General features: G+C 54.3%; 2 long non-coding RNA genes across 2 annotated transcripts; both read left to right on the top strand.

Annotated features, from left to right (window-relative positions):
- The first annotated feature begins 3,440 nt into the window (after positions 1-3,440).
- LOC113980721 lies at positions 3,441-4,026 on the top strand. The gene is made up of 3 exons (XR_003538208.1): positions 3,441-3,513; positions 3,699-3,776; positions 3,852-4,026. It is a non-coding gene; the product is annotated as an uncharacterized LOC113980721 (long non-coding RNA).
- A 1,295-nt stretch (positions 4,027-5,321) lies between these two features.
- Positions 5,322-6,089, top strand: LOC113980720. Its single transcript, XR_003538207.1, has 4 exons — positions 5,322-5,361; positions 5,468-5,523; positions 5,833-5,873; positions 5,956-6,089. It is a non-coding gene; the product is annotated as an uncharacterized LOC113980720 (long non-coding RNA).
- The last annotated feature ends 255 nt before the right edge of the window (positions 6,090-6,344 follow it).

Genomic DNA, 6,344 nt, shown 5'->3' on the forward strand with positions numbered 1-6,344 from the left:
GACCGGAGGCGCCGGGGCAAGGAGCCCCAGCTGCGCGCGTAGAACCGTGCGAGGCGCACAAAAAACAGGCGAGAGCTGGTGGGTCAGGCCCCTCCTTCTGGGCAAAAAGGACCGTCGATCGCGGGCAGGCGCCTCGGGCAGCCTGGGGCTGGCCGAGCTCCAAAATCAGGTACTGTCGAGGATTCCTCCAAGAACCAAGGCGCCAGGGCCGGGAGTCCCATCTGCACGCGTAGAGCCGAGCGAGGCGCACAAAGGGCAGGCGAGAGTCGGATGGTAAGACCCCTCCTTTGGGGAAAACGGGCCGTCGTTCGCGGACTGGTGCGCCAGCCGTCCGGGGGCCATAATTGCATACGGTCGAGGATTCCTCCCTGACTGGAGGCACTGGGGCCGGGAGCCCCGTCTGGGCGCGTAGAGCCGAGCAAGGCACACAAAGAGCAGGTGAGAGCCGGAGGGTCAGGCCCCTCCATCTGGGCAAACAGGGCCGTCATTCACGGGCTGGAGCGCCATGAGGCCCGGGGCCGGCCGACGGCCAAATTTGGATATGGTCAAGGATTCGTCCCAGACCAGAGGCGCTGGGGCCGGGGGTCTCGGCTGCGCGCATAGAGCTGAGCAAGGCGCACAAAGGGCAGGCGAGAACCGGAGGGTCAGGCCCCTCCTTCTGAGTAAAAAGGGCAATCGCTCGTGGGCTGGCGCACCGTCCGGGGACCAAAATCAGATACGGTCGAGGATTCCTTTCAGATCGGAGGTGCCGGGGCCGGGAGAGCCGACTGCGCGCGTAGAGCCGAGCGAGGCGCACAAACGGCAAGCAAGAGCAGGAGGGTCAGGCCCCTCCTTCTTGGAGAAAAGGGCCGTCGTTTGCGGACCGGTGGGCTGGTCGGAGACTAACATGGGATACGGTCCAGGATTCCTCCCAGACCGGAGGCGCCAAGGCTGGGAGCCCTGGCTGAGCGCGTAGAGCCGAGCGAGGCGCACAAAGGGCAGGCGAGAACCGGAGGGTCAGGCCCCTCCTTCTGGGCAAAAAGGGCCGTCGTTCCCGGGCCGGTGCTCCAGCCGTACCGGAGCCGTCCAGGGGCAAAAATCGGATATGGTCGAGGGTTCATCCCAGACTGGAGGCGCCGGGGCCGGCAGCCCTGGCTGCGCGCATAGAGCCGAGCGAGGCGCACAAAGGGCAGGTGAGAGCCGGAGGGTCAGGTCCCTCCTTCTGGGCAAAAAGGGCCGTCGGTTGCGGGTCGTCGTGCTGGCTGGGGGCAAAAATCGGATACGGTCGAGGATTCCTCCCAGACCGGAGGCGCCAGTGCTGGGAGCACCGACTGCACGTGTAGAGCTGAGTGAGGCGCACAAAGGGCAGGCGAGAGCAGGAGGGTAAGGCCCTTCCTTCTGGGCGAAAAGGGCCGTCGTTCGCAGGCCGGTGCGCCGGTCGTGGGCCAAAATCGGATACGGTCGAGGATTCCTCCCAGACTAGATGCGTTGGGACTGGAAGTCCCGGCTACGGGCTGGAGAGCAGCAGGCTGGAGCGGCTCGGGGACGGCTGGAGCGGCTCAGGAAGGGCTGGAGCGGCGGGGACTGGAGCGGCGGGGGCTAGAGCGGCGGGAGTTTGAGCGGCGGGCATTGGAGTGGCGCAGGCTGGAGCGGCTCGGTGCGGGCTGGGGCAGTGCGGCATGACCGCGTCCTGCCTGCGGGACAAGGGTGAGCCAGGCGGTACCGGAACGAGGTGCGGGAGGGCCCGGAGGGAGCCCCGGGGATGCGGGGACCCTCCTGCGGTGCTGGGCTGACCCCCCGGGGCTCTTGGGGCGCTTCGCGATGGGGGATGTGGAGTGAGGTAGTGACGAGAATCCGGAAGCGCTTCCACGGACCCGCACCCGGTTCGGTGGCTGTGCCGATGTTTAAACTGGGAAAGAGCCGCTGTCCTGCAGTGAGGACCGGGGGAAATGGCCTTCAACGAGAGCGGGGAGATTCGGATTAGAGATTAGGAAAAAATTGGGTGGTCACGCGTTGGAATAGGTAGCCCAGGGAGGTGGTGGAGTCACCGTTGCTGCAGGTGTTCGAGAGGTGTCCAAATCTGGCGCTGGATGACGGTTTAGGGGTTACGGTGGCAGTGTTTGGTAATAGTTGGGCTGTGATGCCGAAAATCCCGGTCCGAAAAACTGCTCGGAGACTTTTGTATCTTTAAACAGCAAGGTATTTGTTTATTCAACGTTGGGAACAAGCCAGCTCGTGCTTAATTACTCATAATAATTAATTACTTCATTACTCTCAATCTGCACTCTTTTGATTATGGTACTTAATTTATACCACAGCCATAAATTGAGTAATGATAACAATGCAACGGCACTCACCAATACTAAGATTGGATGTATTGGGAAATGGAACACTTGAGAAGCTGTGGGGGAGTATCCCAGAAAAATATCCCACTGATGATGTTCTCCTGCTTGCTCTATCTTTTCTGTATCTGGGTGTTCAAGCATCTTCTGGAAGAGACTGATATCCATCCCTATTTGTAATTTAGGTACATCACGATACAACAAATAGTCATTTTCAGTTAATTGCCCAGTAGTTATTGGAATTTTATAGTTAAAATCACAGCCTATTATTTTAGTAAAGTTACAAACACAAAAATTAGTTCCATTTGTAATCTCCTGAAAAATCTTTTCCCATAGAACCAGAATGCCTAATATAGGGTTGAGGCCATGGCCACTCTAGTAATCCAGCCCAGGTTATAGTCACCATAGTAAGATCCCAGTAGTCAGTGTCTGGGAAGAGCCCCCTAAATGCCTGTGAAGGCATCCACTGACTTTTCAGATGTGCCACTTAAGTTTGTCTCTCGTTCACCCAGATATTCCGTGCGATTACAGCTGCGGTCTTTGGCTGCAGACAGTGACCCTGGGTGGTTTACCTAAAGAGAAGGGAGACTCTTTCAGCTCTCCCCGTCTATATGGGTGACTTTGGTTAGGGTTTCTTTACCATGTCAGAGGGACAGGGTGTAAAGCAGAGTTGAACAGAACAGAGGCCAGAGGAGCAGAGCAAGAAGGTGGGTCATCACCTGACATCAGCACAAAGATGTGGCTTTTGGCTCCACATTTACTTGATGTGTTAAGGATTTTCTTGGTTTGGTTTTTGTTTTCAGATGCAGAGCCCTCGGCCCAGGAGGCTCTAGGCACTGGAGGGGAGGTGATCCGGGTGAGTACTGGTGAGCAAGGTGAGCATTGACTCCAGGACAGAAGTAGATGGTCTTTTACAGGTGTTGTGGTGCATCTGTGCACATGCTTTGTTTCTTGTGTTTTCCAGGGGCTCTGCCACCTTCTAACAGACAGTCCAATGCTTCAGGGACCCTGCCGGTAAGAGGTCACTGTTGATGAGAGATAAGTAGGTAGGAGCTACCACAGGAAAGCCATCCTTCAGGCAGTATCTCAGTATGTACATTTGCCTTTGGTTTTTTACTTTGCAGAGAATGTGTGCAGCCTCAGAGGGCCAGAGCCACCTGCCAATTAGGTTTGATGGTCTTCAGCTGTCCTCGTCAGTAGTCCCCTAGTACTACAAAGCTCATCAATTAAGGCTCGACCTTTTCTGGTTGCAGGTGCCATCCGGCCTGCCTTTGGCAAAGGAGGAGCATTGAAGTTGAGTCTGGGAGGTAGCGAGGAGGTGCTGGGGTCTCCTGTACTTTCAGAAACACCACGTAACTTTTTTTCTCACTCACCCAGGTACGGCACACGGTGATGGCAGCAGCCTCTGACTCAGGTCGGAGCCAGTGGCCCGAGAACCTCTCAGCTTAGGGGACGGTGAGTAGCCAATTGTGGGGTTATCGCCCACGTGCTACCGAACTCTTGCGTCAGTTTCGGTTTTCTTTCTCGTAGCCAACTGAGTCAGCAATCACAGGACCCTCTGAGCCAGCCAGGCATCCTTCCTTCCCATCGAAGATGGATTCACATCCCCGACTATGGGAAAGATAAGTGGAGGACTACCACCTGGAGAGGGGATGAGAGCTGGGTCCAATTTTATGATTAGGAGGGAGGAATTTTCAAATTAGCATAGGGGAAAGGGTCTACCCTAATAGACCCTTGGCACACATAGGAGGAGCAGTTTACTTTTCGTCACTGGAGTAGGTTGTGCAGGGCAGAGCCGTTCAGGTCTGTGCCGTGTCCTTTGTCCGGTCTGTGTTTCGTGTCTTACAATTCACAATCATCGTGTCTTTGCCTTCTGCCCTCAAAGGTCTTATCGGAGATGTCAAGGCCTCATTCCTAGGGTCTTGAACCTCTGCACTGCCCAGCCCAGTGCCCATACCATCCGTTCTTTGGCTCACTAGCTTGGACGTGCATCGGAATCACATCTGAGAAGTGTCAGGTCAGATGTCTTTTACAGCCTCCTTACAGGTTGTATCAGTGGCTGTGCCGTGCAGTCATCTCTTGTAACGACCCCGGACTTGTGAGAATCTAAGAAGGTTTTGAATGCAGCATTGTCTCCCATCCATCTTAGCAATTTTGTAGGCAGTTCTTGTCACAGGACATTCTGTTAGAGTGTCTTTTCAGGCTCCTCAGAGCCTCCTCCATTCAGTCTTGCCGTATCCTCCGTCTTCTCGTGTGGCAGCACATCCATTTTGGCAGTCGTTCCTTTCTCGGAGTTCTCTCTCCTCGTCGCACCACAGCACTTGTCTGGAAATGTGTCCTTGGAGTTTGTGTTCGGCCTGGAACTGCTCTGCCCTGCAGTGTAGACTTGGGGGTAGGTGGAGTAGAAAGGAGACTTTACAGTTAACCTGTGGATAGGTTTAACCACTCATGGCAGCAGTTCTCCAGTCCTCCGGGAGGCAGCCCCTCCCTGCAGCGTGCGTGCAGTCACGAGAGCTTTTCCAGAGATGATGGGAGCGGTACAGCAGGACCTTAAAGTTAGGTCGGTGTTTGTTTGTGCAGGTTGTCTTTGGACCCCAGATGGGTTGTCTAAAGAGAAGTGATAATTGGGCAGCAGTTAAGGTCCCTCCATCTATATGGCTGACTTTGCTAACTCATTTCTTTGCAGTGTCAGAGGGACTGGATGTAAAGCAGAGATAAACAGAAGAGGTGGGAGGAGCACAATCAGAAGGTGGGTTGTCACGTGAGGTCAGAGCCAAGACATGACTTTGGGGCCTTTGGATGGTTTGGTGGTTTAGTTTTGTTTTTATGGGTTTTTTTTAAGATGCGGAGCCCCCGTCCCAGCAGACGATAGGCACCAGAGGGAAGGTGAGCCCAGTGAGCAAGGTGAGCAGTGACTGCAGAACAGAACTAGATGCTTTTTTGCAGGCGGTGTACTTCTGGTGAATCTGCATACATACTTGGTTTTTTGTTTTAGAGGCAGACTTCTAACGTGCAGTCCAACGTGACGGGGACCCTGCCTGTAAGAGGTCACAGTCAAGGGGTGTCAGACCGAAACTGCCATGGGAGCAGCACACTCTTGGACAGTATCTCAGTACTGACATTTGCCTCTGGGTTTTTTTTTGCAGGAGACATATGCAGCCTCACAGGGCCAAAGCCAACTCACAATGAGGTGACGGACACGGTTCGGTCCTCTTGAGCTGTCCTTATAGGTAATCTCCGAGTATTAAAAGGATCAGCAACTGTAGGGGCGTGTCTGGGGTACAGGGGAATGTACCAGGGCAGAGAGGCCCAAAGAGCATGCGCCGAGGTTCACAACACCCATTGGATAAAGGGATTACATGGTTATGGGATATAAAAGGGAGCGGGGAATTCGAATAAAGGCTCTCTGATTCCACCAGCTCTGGAGAGAGTGTAGTTATTCTTTATCATATAAAGGCAGCGGTACACGTGCCGCTACAAGCAATGAAGCATTGAGCTTTTTTGGTTGCAGGTGCCATCCGGCTAACCTTTGGGAGCAGATGAGCATTTGAGGTGAGTTGGGGAGGCAGCAGGAGGAGCAGGGATCCATTGCAGCTTTAGAAATGCCCTCTAATTTTGTCTCTTGCTCGCTCAGGTATCCCGGAAGATGACAGCACATTGTCCAACTCCGGTCAGAGCCGGTGACCCGAGGACCTGCCTCAGTGACAGTGAGTAGAGGGATCTTTGGGGCTGGGGCCACGTGCCACACTACTCAGATATTGTGTATGGTTTTCTTTCTCGTAGTTGACTCCGAGTACTCTCAGGATGGCAGGAACCTCTGAGCCAGCCCAGGTGCCCCTCCTTTGCATCAGAGACGGATTTGCATCCCCGGCTCTCAGAAAGATAAGTGCAGGGTAAAGACCCAGAGATGGGGTGGGTAGTTGGTGCAAGTATGTGCATCGCCCAGAGGGATTTTTGAAATTAGTTTGGTGCAATGGGTATCCTATTACAGGTTATTTGGACGCATCAAAGGAAGGGCTTACT

This window comes from Neopelma chrysocephalum, unplaced genomic scaffold, assembly GCF_003984885.1.
Source record: "Neopelma chrysocephalum unplaced genomic scaffold, ASM398488v2 Primary Assembly neopelma1_95065, whole genome shotgun sequence".
In the NCBI taxonomy this organism is placed as follows: domain Eukaryota; kingdom Metazoa; phylum Chordata; class Aves; order Passeriformes; family Pipridae; genus Neopelma; species Neopelma chrysocephalum.